At 38.0% G+C, this 21,357-nt stretch overlaps 1 pseudogene; it reads left to right on the forward strand.

Annotated features, from left to right (window-relative positions):
• Positions 1-1,279: 1,279 nt before the first annotated feature.
• Positions 1,280-3,581, forward strand: LOC122751042 (annotated as a pseudogene).
• Positions 3,582-21,357: the final 17,776 nt, after the last annotated feature.

A 21,357-nucleotide genomic window follows, 5' to 3' on the forward strand; every position in this document is an offset into this window, starting at 1 on the left:
TCACTGACTACACTAAAGCCTTTGACTGTGTAGATCAAACAAAATGTGGCAAGTCCTCAAAGAGATAGCAATACCAGATCTTTTTACCTGTCTCCTGAGAAATCTACATCAGGGTCAAGAAGCAAACTAAACTGAACATGGAACAATTTCTTGGGAAAGGAGTCTGACAAGTCTATATATTGTCACCTTATTTAATTTATATGCAGAGTACATCATGTGAAATGCCAGGTTGGCCAAACAAAAGCCAGAATTAAGGTTGCCAGGAGAAATATAAACAATCTCAGACAAGCAGGTGATGCCATTCTGTTGGCAGAAAGTGAAGAAAAATTAATAAGTCTTTTGATGAGGTTTAAAGAGGAGAGTGTAAAATTAAAACATTAAAAACACACATACAGGGGCAGCTAGGTGGCACAGTGGATAGAGCACTGGCCTTGAATTCAGGAGGACCTGAGGTCAAATCCAATCTCTGACATTTAACACTTATTAGCTGTGTGACCCTAGGCAAGTCACTTAACCCCAATTGCCTCACAAAACAAAACAAACAAACAAACAAAAAACCACATACAACTAAGATCATGGCAACTGGTCCCATCACTTTCTGACAGAGGGAGAAGAAGTGGAAGTAGTGTCAGATTTTATATTCTTGAGCTCAAAAATCACTGCATATGATGACTGCAGCCATGAAATCAAAAGATGCTTATTCCTTAGAATGAAAGCTATGGCAAATCTAGTCAGCATACTAAAAAGCAGACATATCACATTGACAAAAAAGGTCTGTATAGTCAAGGTTATGGTTTTTTTCCAGTAGTAACATATTGCTGTGAGAACTGAATTATAAAGAAAACTGAGCACACAGAATCAATTGTCAAATTGTGCTGCTGGAGAAGGCTTTTCATGGTCCCTTGGACAGCAAGGAGATCAAATCAGTCAGTACTTAAAGAAATTAACTCAGACTATTCACCAGAAGGTTAAATATTGAAGCTGAAGCTTAAATACTTTAGCCATATAATGAGAAGACAGGACTCATTGGAAAAGATTGTGATGTTTAGAAAGATTGAAGGCAAAAGGAGAAGGAGACATCAGAAAATGAGAATGGATAAATAGTGTTATGGAAACAATGAACATGAGCTTGGACAAATTTAGGGAGATAGTGGAGGATAGATAGGTCTGGTATCACTTCCTCCCTGGCCTCGACCTTGAGCAGTGGGCTCAGAGAGGTGGCTGGAGCTTCTGGAACATTGTTGCTTGTTCCAGGACCACCTGACGCCTCGCAGGATTCATGCCTGCTGCCTTGCCTGCTGCACTAATATGTGACCAGTGCCTGTTGCTGGGAGAGTCTTTCCTGGCACTGCTGCTGGGTCTGCCACCACCAACTGGAAATAGGAGGGGAAATTTGGGGAGTGGCAGTGCTATAGTCAATTGTCTGGTCTGCAGACAACAATGCTTTGCAGGGACATCATGAGAAACTATTTCATGAAAGACAGCAGCATCAAGGTGGCACTGGACCCTAAAGATATCAATAAATGCTGCTCCAGCTGCGGGGACAGTACTTTGGCACAATTTAATACATCAAGTGTTCGGAGCCCCTATGTAAGACTGCTGTAGAGGCCCACCAGCAGGTCAAGTACACCAAGAACCACACCTTCTGATAAACTGGCCTCACCAAATGGGGAGCACACTAAATTTTAGTTCACAAGCAAGAGCCCTTGGTGTTCATCTCTGAAAGCTGTGATGCCCTCATTTACTGAGACTGCCAACTCAACACCCACAAGGACCATTAGTACCAGTTCCTGGAGAATACTGTGAGAAACCAAAGGAAGCTCTTGGTCAAGCACTTGGGGGACAAGCATGCCATTCTGCTGAAGAACAACAAGGAAGTGCACACCTCAATCTGCCAGGTGATGAATGTGCAGAAGCAGGTCTCAGTGGGTGTGAAGATAGCTGTCCTGCAGATCAAGAAGGAATTGAATAAGTATGATCTAATGGTGGCTAATGACACCCAAAAGGTGACCAAGGGGCAGTAGGACCATGACCAAGATCCAGAGACACCAGGAGCACATCCTGCACTTTGCCTCCTGGGCCCTGGAGAGAGATAACAACCTGGCCCTGCTACTGTCCAAGAAGCTGGTTGACTTTCAGCTATATTATGCCCTTAAGATGACTATGGAGTCCTGGGGGATATGAAGTTCCAGTGGGACTTCAACGCTTAGACCAAAAGCTCTGAGGCCTTCAGAAAAATTGTTTTTGAGAGGAGTGGTCCTGGCTCCATGGTCCCTCCATCCTTGCCACCTCCCCCCACCTCCAAACACCTCTAAGCATGGAGGAAATCAGGCCATGGACTTGCAGGAAGGCTATGGAGCTATAGTCCAGATGACACCTACAGTGCTGAGCCTAACATGTCTGGAATGACAAGGTGCAGATCCAGCAAAGGGGAAGTGAGTGGTTAAATGTGGCAGGTGCCCAGGGTGATTCTGGAATGCCTTGAACTAGAACTGACAGCGGACAGCAACTCCCCACCCCCAGTCTTCAAAGTTTTCCCGGGGATCACCAATGAAGACAACAACCTCATCCTTCATCAAGAGCGGTGGTCAGCTAGGATTCTGGGGGGTCTTCCCATGCTACCCATGGCCATGGTCAAGAAGGAAGAGACAGAGGCTGCCATGGGGTGGGGATGGGGGTCAGGATTAAGGCGCTGGAGATGGAGCCATTGCTATTGTCTTCCCTGGAGGCTTCAGCACTGAGGTCCCCACCTGGCCTCCCCCATGGGATGCAGCAGCTCTGGTCTGGAAGTGCTGGAAGGCCCCAATGCTGACACAACTATTACTGTGGCTCCTGGAAGCTTCAGAGCCATGGTTGATAGTGCCACCATCTGCTCTGTCTAGCAGAAGCTCCGTGACCTGGTGATGTGCAGCTGGTGGGAATTCTGCTTCTATTTGGACTGTCACCTGCTGGCCATGCAGGAAGTACCTGGGGAGGAATGGAGCTGCTTCCTGTGCCAAGAGGTAGTAGACTGTAAAGAGGAGGTCCCTCTTCCTGGCTCCAAGACAGTGGCCTTAACCCCTGCCAAGCTATTACCTTCTAACCAACAGAAGTGGGAGCATGTGTTGCTGGCCTTGTTCTGCCATGAGCCTTGCCATCCCCTGCATCAACTGGCCATGGACCCCACACCATCAGCAGAGCAGCTGGACCTCATTCTGATTGGAGCTCACCTCCAGGAGAAGCTATTCCTCCCCCCCTCCCCGTACAACTCCCCTAAGGAGTTTGCCCAGGATGTAGGCCACATGTTCTAGTAGTTCAATAAGCTCACAGAGGACAAGGCTGATGTCCAATGCATCGTAGGCCTTCAACACTTCTTTGAGACTTATAGGAACCAGGTTTTGGGGGACACCAAGTTCTCAGCTATTCTTGTAGAGCTCCTCCCTGACCCTATCCCAGGCCCTGGCCTGGCCCCTGCGGACCTGGTGGGGGCTCCACTACAACAACTGAGTCCCTCCCTTGCCCCAGAATGGCTCCATCATCCCCTCACTCATTCTTTCCTTCTCCTCTGTTATTCCCTCTGTATCATCCCCTCCCCTATGTAGTTTTTAATAAAAAATTAACCAAAGAAGAGGGCAGTTGGGAGGGGGAAGGCCTGGAATGCTATGGTCCTTGAAATCACAAAAAGTCACTTAACCATCAGTGCCCTGCGGGGGAAAAAATGCTAAGTACAAAATCTTTTATTTTGAGGCAATTGGGGTTAAGTGACTTGCTCAGGGTCACACAGCTAGTAAGTGTCAAGTGTCTGAGGTCAGATTTGAACTCGGGTCCTCCTGACTCCAGGGCCAGTGCTATATCCACTGTGCCACCTAGCTGCCCTGGCAATATCTTTATAATAACAATTTATGGTACTAAAGATAATGTTTATGCCAAAAAACTAACTTGATGACCAGATGGTATCAGATATTTCATGTACACACTAAAAATGTGCTTTTTCCATTAAAATAAAAGGTAATCAATTTACATGTGTAATAATAATAACTGACATCCACATGGCACCCTGAAGTTTGCAGAGCACCTTGCACACACTATCCCACTTGATCCACTCAACTCCATAAAGCAAATGCCACAGACACTATCCCTACTCTACAGATGAGGCAACTTTGACAAAGAGTAGCCAGGTCACACAACTTCTAAACATGGGATCAGGATTCAAACTCAGGTCTTAATTACTTCATATCCACCACACCACACTGCCTCTCCTATATCCATTGGAAAACTTGTTTATGATGGAAAGTAATGTAGGACACAATGTCGATTATTCAGATTGTAGATTTAGAAACCTTAGAGATCAACTAATTTAATGCCCTCATTGTATAGATGAGGAAACTGAGGTCCAGGGATGTGCAGTGACTTGCATGAGATCCTGGGAGTAATAAAAACAACAGAATCACCATTTAAACAAAGATCATTTGACTCCAGAGTCGATACTATTTCACACTGCTGGCTATTGGAAACTTGAGTAACTCATTTTGTCACATTTTAAATTTTGGTTTCGAGAAAAGAATTTTAATCAAGAAAAACTAAAAACTATTAAGGTCCTGAAATTTTCTGCTATTTTCAGCTATTAAGATTAAATTTATTGGGGCAGCTAGGTGGCGCCGTGGATAGAGCACTGGCCCTGGATTCAGGAGGACCTGAGTTCAAATCCGGCCTTGGACACTTAATACTTACTAGCTGTGTGACCCTGGGCAAGTCACTTAACCCCAATTGCCTCACTAAAAACAAAAAAACAAAAACAAAGATTAAATTTATTTCAGCTGACTAATTATGGTGATATTTTGTCAGAATAAGCAAACATTTTAAGTGCAATTGACAGGATTTCAGCTTGGGTATAATTAATCAAAGTAGACTTTTTTTACACAGTGAAGTAAGACTGCTTTATTAATAGTAACAATGAGAATGATGAAATTCATTATTAACTTTCATTCTAATATTTTAGAAACAAATATCTAATATTTGTAGCCATTATATAGTTACTAGTGTAACAGGAGCCCTGAGCATGTGAAAGCCTCCCATTACATTATTTATAACATTTGATAATGAAAGAAATCCACATAATACAATTGCCATTATAACTCTCATTTAAAATTTAAAAGCATTTCTCATTTTATAGATGAATTGAGTCCCAGAGAGGATAAATGATTTCAATATAATGGAGGAATAAGTGACATAGTTAGAACTAAAACCTACATCATCTTCAACTCCTCACTCATTCACTTTTATCACCTCAGACTACTGCAATAGCCTTCTGGCTGTTCTCTTGGCCATGAGTCTCTTCCCAATCTAGTCCATCATCTACTCAACTGTTAAACTGATCTTCCTAAAGTGCAGGTCTCATCATGTCACATCAACTGTCCATTCAATAAACTACAGTGGCTCCCTAGCACCTCCAAGATCAAAAATCAAATCCTCTGTTTGGCATTGGAAGCCATTCATAACATGTGCCCCTACTACCTTTCCAGTCTTCTTACACATTACTCCTTTCCATGGAATCTGAAATCTAGTGATGACCTTCTTGCTGTTCTTCCCACAAGACACTTCATCTCTCTACTCCAGGAATTTCCACAGGCTGTCCCATGAGCCTGGAATGTTCTCTTCTTCCTCATTTCTATTTCCTAGCCTCTCTGCTTTCCTTCAAGTTCCAGCTAAAATTCTACCTTCTACAGGATGCCTTTCCCAATACCCTTTAATGCTAACTCCTTTCCTCAAAGATTATCTTCAATTTATCTTGCACATATTTTGTTTGTACATAGTTGTCTCCTCCATTAAACTAAATGCCTTGAGAACAAGGACTGTTTTTGCCTTTCTTTGTATCCCCCACACATGGTATAGTGCCTAGCACAGAGTAGGTGCTTAATAAATGCTTTTTGACTGACTAATCTCCACAAAAGCATCAGGGACCCCAGAACAGACTATTTTTCTTTTCTTTTCTTTCTTTTTTCTTTTTTTCTTTTTTTTGTTGAGGCAATTGGGGTTAAGTGACTTGCTCAGGGTCACACAGCTAGTAAGTGTCAAGTGTCTGAGGCTGGATTTGAACTCAGGCCCTCCTGAATCCAGGGCCAGTGCTTTATCCACTGTGCCACCTAGCTGCCCCAGACTATTTTACAAAAACAGTGTAAATAAGGACATGATTACAGCAGAAATTAATGAAAGATTCTGTACTGAAATAATATGCTGAAAAGTGAAAGTATAATGATTTGCATTTATCTGATAGGGTTACTATACTATAAACAAGTGAATTTGAATTTTCAAAACATTTTGGTCAATCAGAATAAAATTAGGTTAAAAAACATTCTTAGTTGCAGATAGTGTGATGCAGTGCTAGGAGCACTCAGTTTAGAGTCAAGGGACCTTGACCTTTTCCTCGCTCTCCTGCCATGGTTATTACTGGTGTAAACTCAGTCTAGTCAACCTCTCTGGGCCTTGGATTTCTCATTTGTAAAATGAAAGAGTTACTCTCAATGGTTTCCAATGTCCCTTCAAGCTTTATTTGCTATGATTTCAGAATTTCTATTCAGATATAACCCTTTCTCCTAATGACTAACTGAAAAGAAAATGTGGTTATTTGTGCTACTTAGAGGAAAGCAATACTTCATATACTCTGTAAATCGAACTTTTCTATAGCATCAGTTAGAAGAGGGCAGTGACCACATGTTTCTTCATTCCTCCCTCCGTCCCCCATCAAATTTTTAGGACAGTGCCTTGCATTCATTAAAAACAAAAACAAAAAAAAATTTGAATATAAGAAATTGACTATTTGCTTTTCATTATTTTCTTTTTTGCAGGGCAATGAGGGTTAAGTGACTTGCCCAGGGTCACACAGCTAGTAAGTGTCAAGTATCTGAGGCTGGATTTGAACTCAGGTCCTCCTGAATCCAGGGCCAGTGCTTTATGCACTGTGTCACCTAGCTGCCCGACTATTTGCTTTTAAATTTAGAAATTGATTATTAAATTAGGAACTAAGAACATTGCCTCTGTGATAATGCAACACCTGCTGTGTCCTGCACTGGGTATATTAGTTACAAAGAATCATAAAATGTCTGAGTTGGAAGGATGTTCTAGAGCCACCTGTTCTAACTCCCCACTTGAAAAAGAATCTCTTCTTCATTCTACCTTCAAAATGGTCATCCTGTTTTGGTTTGTCAACCTATGAAGTGGGAAATGCATTCTTACATGAGGTAGCCCATTCTACTTTGGGATAGCTCTAATTAATAGCGAATTTTTCCTTACATCAAGACAAAATTTTCCTTTTTGGAACTTTAGGCAAAGATTCCTATTTGTGGTCTCTAGGGTTAAGAATAAGTCTAACCCCTTTCCCCACAAAACAGTTTTAAATATTTGAAGATAATGATTATGCCCCACTAAGTCTTCTCTTCTTCAGACTTAATAGCCTTAGTTCTTTCAAGCTATTTTCATGTGATTCATATTGAGTTTATAGTTCCTTAAAATGACCAACTTGTTTTTGTCAGATGAACCACTGTCTAGCCATATCTGCTTATTATGTTATCTTTATTATCTTATCATATTATCCAGAAGCATATGAATTAGGAAATATGAAACCTCATACTTTAGTATGAGCAAGAGTCCCTTAATTGGCAAATTTAATAGCCTTTTCTCCATTCTCATCTTTCTGGACCTCTCTCTGCAGCATATGGCAATGTTTTGGGGTTTTTTGTTTTGGTTTGTTTTTTGTTTGTGTGTGGGGGGGCAATGAAGGTTATTTGACTTGCCCAGGATCACACAGTTAATAAGTGTCAAGTGTCTGAGGCCAGATTTGAACTCAGGTCCTCCTGAATCCAGGGCTGGTTCTTTATCCACTGTGCCACCTAGCTGCCCCAGCATATGGCATTGTTAATCATCTGGATATGCTCCCTCCCTGAGCTTTCATGACACTGTTTTCTCCTGGTTGTCTCTGTCTCTGTCTCTGTCGTCTCTGTCTCTGTGTCTCTCCCCTCACTTTTTTTTGGGGGGGCGGGGGCCATGGAGGTTAAGTGACTTGCCCACACAGCTAGTAAGTGTCAAGTGTCTGAGGCCGGATTTGAACTCAGGTACTCCTGAATTCAGGGCTGGTGCTTTATCCACTGCGCCTCCTATCTGCCTCCTCTCCCCTCACTTCTCAGTCTCCTTTTCTTGCTCTTCATCCTTGTTGCAATCACAAACTGTGGGTGTCCTTCAAGTTCATATCCTAGCACTCTTCTTTTTTCTTTCTATACTATCTCTCTTGATAATCTCATCAACTCCCATGGATTCAATTAACATCTCTAAGCAGATGATTTCTAGTTCTATATGTCTTAGTAACTTATAGTTCAATTGTTGTTGTTTGGTCTTTTCAGTTTCAGATCTGTTTCAGTTTGACTTTGTGACCCTATTTAGGATTTTCTTAGCAAAGACACTCAAGTGGTTTGCTATCTCCTTCTCCAGCTCATTTTACAGATGAGGCAAACAAGGTTAAGTGACTTGTCCAAGGTTACGTAGTTAGTAAGTGTCTGAGGCCAGATTTGAACTCAAAAAGATAAGTCTTCCTGAGTCCAGGTCTAGCACTCTATCCACTGTACCACCTTGCTGTTCTATAGTTGAATATTAATATTTTTGGTTGAACTAAATCCATTCCTATATCTTGCCATTTATATCTTCACATTTCTCAAAAATATCCCATCTTCACTTGCACAGTCACTACTTTTGTTCAAGTCTTCATCATGTGTCACCTGGACCAATTCAATAGCCTTCTAATTAGTTTCTCTGATTCAAGACTCTCTGAATACATCAGCTGCCAAAGTAATTTTTCTAAAGTGAGGGTCCAAAGGGCTATAAAGCTGTGCATACCCTCTGATCTAGCAATACCGCTGCTAGGTTTATATCCCAAAGACATCCCCCAAAAGAGAAAAAGATCTCTTTGTACAAAAATATTTATACCAGTTCTTTGTGGTGGCTAAGAATTGGAAATTGAAGGAATGCCCATCAATTGGGGAATGGCTAAACAAGTTATGGTATATGGTGCTCATGGAATATTACTGTGCTATAAGAAATGACAAACAGGATAATTTCAGAAAGGCCTCGAAAGACTTATATGAACTGATGTGTAGTGAAGTGAGAAGAATCAGGAGAATGTTGTACACAGTGAAAGCAATATTGTTTGATGAAGAATTGTCAATGATAGTTCTTCTTGACAATACAATGATTGGACACAATCCCAAAGAAATAATGATGAAGCATACTATCCACCTCCAAAGAAAGAACTGATATTGATTGAATACAGACTGAAACATTTTTTACTCTTTCATTTTCTTCTTTTATTAGAGTCTTCTTATACAAAATGACTAATATGGTGATGTTTTACATAATTGCACATGTATAACCTATATCTGATTATTTACCACCTCAGGGAAGGAGGAAGGGAGGGAAGGAAGGAGGGACAGAATTTGGAACTCAAAACTTTAATTAAAAATGTTTATTATATGGGGCAGCTAGATGGCATAGTGGATAAAGCACAAGCCCTGGATTCAGGAGGACCTGAGTTCAAATCTGGCCTCAGACACTCGACATTTACTAGTTGTGTGACCCTGGGCACGTCACTTAACCCTCATTGCTCTGCAAAAAAAAAAATTATTATTAAAAAAAAAGTGGAAAATGGCAGAGAGAAGCCAGCAAGTTGCCTGAGCTCTCCTGAGGTTCCCTCAAAAATAACATTAAATCAAGCCTCTAAACAGATTCTGAAACTACAGAACCTACAAAAAGACAGAGAGACACAATCTTCCAACTTGAGATAATTTAGAAGACTTCAGGGAAAGTCAGTCTCACTTGGGCAAAAGGGGAGGACAGCACAGCTCACAGCACAGTGGAGCACGGAGGGAGTCTGGGCAACTCAGCAGGAGGCTTTTGGCCACACCAGAGCAACTGAGGCCCCTTGATCCTGGCTCAGCAAGCTGGTGGAGCAGTGGGCCAATTGTAAGTTCTGCCAGCACCAGCTGAGAGGGCAGGCTGCCAGCTGGAGGGCCACCCCCAAGATAGGCATGACTGGACCAGGCCATCCCAGCAACTGGACAAATGCAGGAAGCAAGCCCAGGGTAGTAAGGAATCCACAAGTCACAGAAACTTCAGAGTAGAAAGCCAGTGACAGCCCCTATGCCCCAGCACAAGAAGCTTGAAATAGTGACCCTTGTGCCCCAGGAGCTGACCTCAACTTTAAAAAATAAGCCACAATATGAGTAAGAAACAGAAAAGAGCTCTTACCATTGAGAGCTTCTGGGTTGACAGGGAAAAGCAAAACACAAACTCAGATGAAGACAATCTCTCAAATTGCCTACATGTGTAGCCTCAAGGGGGGAGATGAATTGGTCTCAAGATCAAAAAGCCTTCTTGGAATAGCTCAAAAGGGATTTTAGAAATCAATTGAGAGAGGTAGAAGAAAAATGAGTAGAGAAATGAAAGCAACACAAGAAAATTATGAAAAAAGAATCAACAACTTGGAAAAGGAAGCACAAAGATTGACTGAAGAAAGCAATTCCTTAAAAAATTCATTTGGCCAAATGGAAAAGGAGGTACAAAAGCTTACTGAAGAAAACAATGCCTTAAAAATTTGAATTGGACAGATGGAAGTGAATGACTCCACGAGATACCAGGAATCAGTCAAACAGAATCAAAAGAATGAAAAAATAGAATAAAATGTGAAATACCTCATTGGAAAGACAACTGACCTAGAAAATAGATCCAGGAGAAACAATTTGAGAATTGTACTACCTGAAAGCCATGATCATAAAAAGAGTCTAGACACCATATTCCAGGAAATTATCAAGAAGAACTGCCCTGATATTGTAGAATCAGAGGATAAAATAGTCATTGAAAGGATCCACTGATCACCTGAAAGATACCCAAAAAGGAAAACTCGAAGGAATATTATAGCCAAATTCCAGAATTATCAGGTGAAGGAGAAAATACTCCAAGCAGCCAGAAAGAAGAATTTAAATATCATGGAGCCACAGTTAGGATTGCATAGGACCTGACAGCTTCAACATTAAAGGATTGCAAGGCTTGGAATATGATATTTCAGAAGGCAAAGAAGCTTGGATTGCAACCAAGAATCAATTACCCAGCAAAACTGATTATTCTCTTTCAGGGGAAAAGATGGACATTCAATGAAATAGGGGATTTTCAAGGTTTCCTGGTGAAAAGACCTGAACTGAACAGTAAATTTGATATTCAAGTACAAGACTCAAGGGAAGTATAAAAAGGTAAACAGGTAAAAAAAAAGTTATTCAATAAGGTTAAATTGTTTGCATTCCTACATGGGAAGATAATACTAATAACTCTTGAGAACCATATGTCTATTTGGGCAGACAGAAGGAGTGTACATAGAAGGTATAAATATAAATTATCTTTGATGTGATGATATGAAAAAAATTAAGGGGTGAAAAAGGAGTATATAGGGAGAAAAGGAAAGGGGAGGTGGAATGGGGATAATTACATCATATGAAGAAGCACAAAAAAACTATTACAATAGAGGGAAAGAAGGGAGGGGTGAGCATTGTTTCAACCTTATTCTCATCAGATTTGGTTCAAAGAGGGAATAATATATATGGTCATTCTGATAAAGAAATTTAGCTTATTCTTTAGGGAAATAAAAGGGTAAGGGAAAAAGGAGGGAAATGATGGGAGGGCAGAAGCATGAGACAAAAGGGTAAAGAAAAGGGAGGGGGGCTGATAAAAGGGAGGGCAGATTGAGGGAGGCAGGGGTCAAAACAAAATTCTGGTGAGGAGGAATAGGGTGAAAGAAGGTGGAAAAAAGGACAAAGGGGGTAAATAAGATAGAAGGAAATAGGCCATTAGTAATAACTGTGAATGTGAGTGGGATGAACTCTGCCATAAAATGGAAGCAAATAGAGTAGATTAAAAACAAGAATCCTACATTTGAAGCAGAGAGATACACACAGAGTAAAGGTAAAAGGTTGGAGCAGAATATATTATGCTTCAGTTGAAGTAAAAAAAAGCAGGGGTAGCAATCCTTATATCAGACAAAGAAAAGGCAAAAATAGATTTAATTAAAAGAATAAGAAAGGAAACTACATCTTGCTAAAAGGTACAATAGATAATGAAGTAATATCAATGCTAAACATGTATGTGCCAAGTGGTACAGCATCCACATTCTTAGAGGAGAAGTTAAATGAGTTACAAGAAGAAATAGACAGCAAAACAATACTAGTAGTATCTGAATCTTCCCCTCTCAGAATTAGATAAATCTAGCCACAAAATAAATAAGAAAGAAGTTAACGAAGTGAATAGAATGTTAGAAAAGTTAGATTATGATAGATGTCTGGAGAAAATTGAATGGGGATAGAAAGGAATATACCTTTTTCTCAGTGGTACATGGCACATATTCAAAAATTGACCATGTATTAGGGCACAAAAACCTCATCGTCAAATATAGAAAGGCAGAAATAATAAATACATCCTTCTCAGATCATGATGCAATAAAAATTACATGTAATAAAGAGCCATGGAAAGGTAAACTGAAAATTAATTGGAAACTAAATAATCTCATCCTAAAGAATGGGTGGGTCAAACAACAAATCATAGAAACAATCAATAACTTCATCCAAGAGAATGGCAATAATGAGACAACATACCAAAACCATGGGATACAATCAAAGCAGTGTTTAGGGGAAATTTTATATCTCTAAATGCTTACATGAATAAAAAAGAGAACGAGGAGATCAATGAATTGGGCACTCAACTAAAAAAGCTAGAAAAAGAACAAATTAAAAATCCCCAATTAAATACTAATTTAGAAATCCTGAAAAACAGAGAAATTAATAAAATTGAAAGCAAGAAAACTGTACAATTAATCAATAAATCTAAGAGAAAGCTTTTGACAAAATATAGCACTCATTCCTAATAAAAACACTAGAGAACATAGGAAAAGGTAGAGCTTTCCTTAAAATAATAATTGAAAAAAAATAATAGATAAACTTTTGGTTAATTTGACTTTTAAAAAAGAATGAAGAAAACCAACTTACCAGCATCAAAACTGAAAGGGGTGATTTCACCACCAATGAAGTGGAAATGAAAGCAATAATTAGCAACTATTTTGCCCAACTGTATGCCAATAAATTTGACAATCTAAATACAAAAATACAACCTGCCGAGGTTAACTGAAGAGGAAATAAAATCTTTAAATAAGTTCATTTTAGAAAAAGAAATTGAACAAGCCATTGATGAACTCCCCAAGAAAAAATCTCCAGGGCTGGATGGGTTTACAAGTGAATTCTACCAAACACTTAAAGAACAATTAATTCCAATACTATACAAATTATTTGGAAAAATAGGTGAAGGAGTTCTACCAAATTCCTTTTATGACACAAATATAGTGGTGATGCCAAAACCAGGCAGAGTTAAAAAAAAGAGAAAGAAAATTTTAGAACAACTTCCCTAATGAATATTGATGCAAAAATCTTAAATAAGATATTAGCAAGGAAGTTACAGGAAGTGATCACCAGGATAATACACTATGACCAGTTGGGATTTATACCAGGAATGCAGGGCTGGTTCAACATTAGGAAAATTGTCAACATAATCAACCACACCAATAAGAAAACTAACCAAAATCATATGATTATCTCAATAGTTGCAGAGAAAGCTTTTAACAAAATACAGCACTCATTCCTAATAAAAAACATTAGAGAACATAGGAATAGGTGGAGCTTTCCTTAAAATAATAAGCAGTACCTACCTAAAACCATCAGCAAACATTTTATGTAATGGGGATAAGTTAGAGGACTTCCCAATAAGAGCAGGGTTGAAACAGGGATGTCCATTATCACTTCTATTATTTAATATTGTAATAGAAATGTTAGCTTTAGCAGTAAGAGAAGAAAAAGTAATCAATGTAATTAGAATAGGCAAGGAGGAAACAAAATTATCACTCTTTGCAAATGATATGATGATATACTTAGAGAATCCTAGAGAATCAACTAAAAAACTACTTGAAACAATTAACAACTTTAGCAAAATGATGTGATATAAAATAAATCCACATAAATCATCAGCATTTCTATACATGACCAACAAAGTCCAGCAGCTAGAGTTAGAAAGAGAAATTCCAGTAGACAATATAAAATATTTGGGAGTCTACTTGTGAAGACAAACCCAGGAACTCTATGAACACAATTATAAAACACTTTTCACACAAATAAAATCAGATCTAAATAATTTGAAAAATATCAATTTCTCATGGATAGGCCAAGCGAATATAATAAAAATGACAATTCTACCTAAATTAATTTGCTTATTCATTGCCATACCAATCAAACTACCTAAAAATTATTTTATAGAACTAGAAAAAAATAATAAAAAAAAACTCATCTGGAAGAACAAAATGTCAAAAATGTCAAGAGAACTAATGAAAAAATGCACAGGAAGGTGGGCTAGCTGTACCAAATCTGAAGCTTTTTTATAAAGTGGCAGAACCTGGAGAATGTTGTGGACAATGAGTAACATCAATATTGTCTGATGAAGATGTGTGAATGATTTAACTACTCTCAGCAACGAACCAAGATAATCCCAAAGGATTAATGATGAAGCATACTATCTACCTCCAAAGAAAGTACTGATATTATTAGGGGAGGGGGATGGAATTTGGAAGTTAAAACTTTAAGTATAAATGTTTATCATTAAAAAATAAGAAATAGAAGGCAGGAAACACAGAAAAGGAAAAATACAAGAGAACTGTAGGGAAATAAATAATTAACAAGCATAACTGTGAATATGAATAGTATGAGCCCATCCATAAAACATGAGGATAACAGAATGGATTAGACAGAATCTAACAATATACTGTTTAAAAGAAACACTAGATACAGAAAGACACACAGAGTTAAAATTAGGGGCTGGAACAAAATCTAATATGCTACATCTGAAGTAAAAAAAAAGCAGATATAGCAATCATGATCTCAGACAAAGTAACAGCAAAAATCGATAATAAAAAGAGCAAAGGAGGGAAACTGCATTTCCTGAAAGGAAGAATAAACAATGAATTAATACATACATACAAACACACATATATCTGTATACATATATAATATACACATACAAATATATAGATAGGTGGGTAGGTGATAGATAGAGAGATAGAGAGATAGATAGATAGATATGCACATACGTGCACTCCAAATGACAGCATTTAAATATAGAAAGAAAAAGTTAAATATGTTATCAAGACAAATAGATAGTAAAACTTTGATAGTGAGGAACTTCAATTTACCTCCACTTAGACCTAGATTCATTTATCAGAAAATAAACAAGAATTGAAGTACCTGAGTAGAATTTTAGAAAAATTAGGTATAATAGACTTCTGGGGGTTATTAGATGGGATTAGAAAGATGCATTTTCAGTTGTTCATGGCATCTTCTCAAAATCTGAACTTGGAGGCAGCTAGGTGGTGTAGTGGATAGAGCAGCAGCCCTAGAGTCAGGAGGACCTGAGTTCAAATCCGGATTCTGACACTTAACATTTACTAGCTGTGTGACCCTAGGCAAGTTACTTAGCCCCAATTGCCTCATTTAAAAAATAAAAAACCCTGAGCTTGTATTAGAGCATCAAAACCTCATAAAGAAATGCAGAAAAGCAGAAATATAAAACATTTATAGATAACAATGTAACAAAACTACTTCCATCATAGGATTACTGATATAATGATTAAAAATCAACCAGAGACTAAATACTTTAATCCTACGATCAAATCTTAGTTCATTCAACATTATGACAGTATCACACCAAAATTTTTAGGTGCAGGTAAAGTAATCCTTTGAACAAAATGTTTATCTCTACATGTCTTTATCAATAAAAGAGAAAAACCATATTAACAAATTAGACATGCATCTAAAAACCCTAGAAAACCAACAAATTAAAAGTTTTCAATTACACACAAAAATAGAAATCCTAAAAATAATAGCCTAGATTAAGAAAATTAAAAGCAGGGGCAGCTAGGTGGCGCAGTGGATAAAGCACCAGCCCTGGATTTAGGAGGACCTCAGTTCAAAGCTGGTCTCAGACACTTGACACTTACTAGCTGTGTGACCCTGGGCAAGTCACTTAATCCTCATTGTCCCACAAAACAAAACAAAACAAAAAAGCATGATGAAATCATTAATTAACTTGATTTTTTAAAAGAAAAAAAGATTTTTAAAAGAAGACCAAGTTACCAGTAACAAAAATGGTAAATAAATTTACAACCAATTATCAAGCAATAAAAATAGTCAAGAATTGGAAACTGAGGAAATGCCCATCAATTGGGGCATGACTGAACACATTTTAGTATATTAATGTGGTAGAAAACTAGTGTGTTGTAAGAAATGATGAAGCAGATATTTTCAGAGAAACCTAGGAGACTTTTATAAGCTGAAGCAGATTGAGCTAAACAGAAATAGGAAAACAATTTATACAATAACAACAATATTGTAAAGAGAAACAACTTTGAAAAACTGATGATCAATTCTTTGATCAACACAGTACTCAACCACAATTCCAGGGGACTCATAATAAAAGGGGCATATTTAGAGTATAACTTGAAACCTTTAGTTTTCTGGAAGCCGTCATGCCAGGAATTTATTTTCCTTGAATCTATATATTTGAACAAGGGTTTTTTTCCCCTTTGATTTCTCATTGAGAAGAAAAGAAACCAGATTATGAAAGTAAAAAAAAATGAAAAAATAATACTAGAAATTGTATGTATACTAGAAATGTATTTGGGAGGAGGCAATTGAGGATTAGAGAAAAAAGACTTATTTAACACTGATTTTTTTTTTTTTGCTAGGGTGTAGGTGGGTGGGGAGTGTAGGAGCTAAAAAAAGATAATAAAAAATTATAGATTTTTCAATACCCCTTTCCATAGCAGAGAAGATACATTTACACTAGGAAACCTGTCAAGGCAATTAGTCAATAGTTATGGGTTAGGGGAGGAATTTAGGAGGGAGAAAGAAATAGGAGTAGTTGAACAACTCTGCTCAACAATTCCCCACTACTTCTACACATGTAAAATGATTAGAGATGGTATTTTGGCTTAAAAAGATGTCGGACAAATATTTGAACAAAACTGAACAAGCTACTATGTATATTTCATTTAAATCAATACTTCCAATCTACTTGTACTACACACATACAAATTTAAATTCTATTTTTAGCAAGATTCTTCTTATTGATTGCCTTTCTTCTGGGCCCATGTTTGAGAGAAATGTTTTAATTTTTAATGTTATACAGTTAAAGCCAAATGACTATGGCTTTTTTTCCCCCTTTTTTCCCAGTGAAGAACATTAATTCATTATAACATTATAGAATTGCTTACAAAACCATATGGAACATTCTATCCATCATCAGCACCTCTTAAATTTCTATTTCCTTATTTTATGTTGCTTACCAGAATAGCTCAACCTCATTAATTTTACAAGTCATTGAACTGTAAGCTAATAACGTGAATAGTATTCACATTAATAGACTCTCACACTTATTTGAGATGGACAGGTTCTTCCAGGCATGAACCATAATTAGACTACATGTGTACATCCAGAGCATATTGGTCCCTTAATAGAGAGGGAGTATGGTATCCCAGCATTCCTTTACCCATTAGCAGTTCTATTATTGCACTTACCTACAGCAACTAACAGCTGGGATTTTAACCTACATCTTCTTATTACAAATAAAATTATCATACTATACTACTTATCAAGCTGGAAATTCTAAGCATATGGGTCATAAGAGAAATTGTTTATTAGCTTTCTGAACATCAACTTCGTTGAATTCATGTGTAGATCAATGCAATAAACTTTCAATCCACAATAACACAATTGGAATCTACTAAGTCATAAAGGAATCTGTGTTGATGTAGGGAGTACCCACACTAAATTACAAATACTTTTAACACTGATGAAAGTTTTCATCAAAGTCTAGTCTCTTGTTTAAACCACTAAAGGCTAATTCAATCTTTTTAAAAAAAAAAGGTACATAATTAAAGTAGCACATGTAAACTCTGAGCTCTCTCCGAACCTTTATTTGTACTGGCAGGTTAGGTGTTTAGAGGATGGTTACTATTAGCCACCACCATTGTGCTTCCCACCATGATTATCTGTTGATATCAGTCAGCTAGGCTTAACATTTGGAAAAGAGTATAGTTGATACAAAACACTCTCCAAACTGAGGGAATATTCTCCCACAAATACATATGGAGTCCATGGGAAAATGGACTTAAAGTTATGGAAAACATAAATGGCAAATGGGTAACATCTCCTGAGAGTCCTTTTACCCCCCAACTTCAATAGATAATCAGGAAACTCCTCTGAGTTACATTGTAGCTTGGGTGCTAGACTTCTTGTAGACCCTTGAATTTGCCTTTCCTCATTTCATCTAGTCTGTTCTTAGATCCTGAAGCAAAAACTTGTGCCAGGGGCTATTAGGAAATTGATGGAAAAGTCCAAATCCTCCAACTTTCTGAAGTTCATGAGGTTCTCCTCTAGTCACAGTGAAAGCTGAGGTACTCTCTACCACCCAAGAAATTCTCAGTGGCTTATCCAGAGCTGCTCTCTCATGGCTGTTCATCTACTTAAATAGCTAATTTGAACTAAATGGATAGTTTTATCCAGTCCCCAGAGGGAATGATCAAGTCCCTTAGCTTATCTCAAAACACTTCCTATCACATGTAAGGAGCTTTCCAGACCTTGGTCACAACTAATGAATGTACAATTGAGATGTGTTCTCAACTGGTAAATGTATCACTTTTTCATATATTAAATTGAGGTGGGAGTAGTTTTATTGATTTACTCAATCAACTTAAAACATTCATTTCTTAAAACTATGTGATCTTTTTAATGCACATTAGGATTTAAATCTGTATTCAGATCCATCATAAGAAAAAAGTAGCTTAATAAGACATGTTGTACCTTCCTTGCTGAAGTAAAATAGAAGACCATGCAGTTTATGCAGAAAATTTGAAACCATTTCCACAGTAAACCCTACTCATTTGATGAAATTAAGACTAAGTTATCAGCATTGACTTGTAGCTGGTATATGATGATTTGGGTCTTCTGCTTTGACTGTGGTATTATGTCAAGAATGCTGGAGTTGGGGGCAGCTAGGTGGCACAGTGGATAGAGCACTGGCCCTGGATTCAGGAGGACCTGAGTTCAAATCTGGCCTCAGACACTTGACACTTACTAGCTGTGTGACCCTGGGCAAGTCAGTTAACCCCCATTTCCCCACCCAAAAAAAAAAAAAGAATGCTGGAGTTGGAGTCAGAGGGTTCAATAAATGAATGAAAAGCATTTATTCAGTACTTAGTATTTGCAAAAAACTGTGCCAAGTACTAAACCTATAAATAGAAAATCATAAACAGTCCCTGCTTTCAAGGAGTTTGCTGATGACATTAGAAAAATATCGAACATATAGAACTACAAACCAGATCACAAAGTCCCATGGTCCTTAGAGTTCAGTAGCAAAAGAGATGCTAATACATATTTATTGTCATTTCCACTGATAAAAACATATCCACTTATGATGGTGAACAATTTGACAGTGCCCAGCACTTTGGTGGTGACATTTTTTGTGGGAAATGCTATGTGTTTGGTAGCTGTGACTGCTTGTGACATGGTAGAGAGGGTTTGTACACCTACAGAAGCAGTTGCCAGGTTGATTGCAGAGATTGCTTCTTTGTATAATGAGGCTGGGATGAAAGTGGGACCAGTGGTCTGGAAGGTGCTATCACTCTTAGTACTCTTGGATTTACCTGACAATGGATGTCTGTTGTTCAGTGATTTATGTTGGTGGTAGTGAAGATAGCCAGCTTCTTTTTCAGTGGAGTTCCCCCCCCCAATGATAATGACCTAATAGATAGTAATAATAATAATAACTTAATTAATAATAATGACTTAAAGGTCCAGATCTCCTGACTTAAAGGTGGAAGTTGGTTGACAATTGAGGACATTTGGCCCTTCTTTACAAGGGTTATTTCCTTGAATCATGGCTGCAAAGGCTAGGGGTAGGGCTGCTACTCCAAAGGCTTTTGGGATAAGACCTGACCTTTGGTGCCCATTGAGAAGTGGTTCATATTGGAGGTGAGGTCAGCAGGCCCCTCCTTTTTACAGGGGTTCTTCCCCTCTATAATGGCTGCAGAAATTGGGCCGGAAACAGCTATGCCACTTATTGCCTTGTCCCCTCTATGACAAATCAGTTTTTGCATCTGTAAAATGAGGTCTTTATATTCAGACTCTAAATCTATACTTCTAGGATCCTACTCTAGGGCCTCAGTCAAAAGCTGTGTCCTTAAAATGTTTTAAATTTCGATTTGAGTTTTGAAATGTTCAGTCACTGTGATTTGGAATCTGTTCTAAGGAAATAAATTAGCCAAATGCAAATCACCTGGGAAGCATTATGGCAGCTGATTTTTGCATCTTTTTCAATGTCTGCCATAGGCAAATTTATATAAAGAAATCTACACCTTACATGAAATCTTTCATTTTTTTCTTCTACCCATTCCAACTTCAAAGAGAATCCAGGTGTTAGAAAAACACTTTGTTGAAGATGATGTTTGGCTCAAAGACAGAGCAAAAGAAAATGACAAAAAAGAAAAGCCTTTAGACTTCAGACTTAGAGTACGATCATAAATATGTGTTGAAAATTGGAAAAGCTATAGAAATATTCACTGAAATATTAATAAAGAGGCAATGAAACATGGAAAATGCTTTCATTTTGGTTAAGAAATTTGTTTCATTTCCTTCCCTTGCTACATAGAACCACAACAAAATACCAGGAAATTTTTAATTGTTTAAGTGCTCTTTAAAGGGGAAAATGTTAATGAGTCACAAATTATTACTACTGGGTCATATTTTAATTGCTTTTAAGGAATATAACTGGAGAAGGAAATGGTAAACCATTTAAATATCTTTGCCAAGAAAACCCCATGGACAGTATTAAAATGATAAACGAGAAGACTAGTCTCTCAGATCCAAAGATATCCAATGTGCTACTGGGGAAGAGTGGAGTATAACCACAATACAAATAGCTCCAGTAAGAATGAAGTGGCTGAGCCAAAGCCAAAAGGGAGCTCAGCTGTAGATGTGCCTGGTGATGAAGGGGAAGTCTGATGCTGCAAAAAATCAATATTCCATAGGAACCTGGAATGTAAGATCTATGAATCAAGGTAAGTTGTATGTGGTCAAATAGGAGATGAAAAGCTTAAATATCAACATTTTGGGCATCAATGAACTTAAATAGATGGGAATGGGTGAATTTGATTCAGGTGACCATTGCATATACTATTGTGGGCAAGAATCCCTTAGAAGA

This window comes from Dromiciops gliroides, chromosome 1 (assembly GCF_019393635.1).
Source record: "Dromiciops gliroides isolate mDroGli1 chromosome 1, mDroGli1.pri, whole genome shotgun sequence".
Lineage (NCBI taxonomy): Eukaryota > Metazoa > Chordata > Mammalia > Microbiotheria > Microbiotheriidae > Dromiciops > Dromiciops gliroides.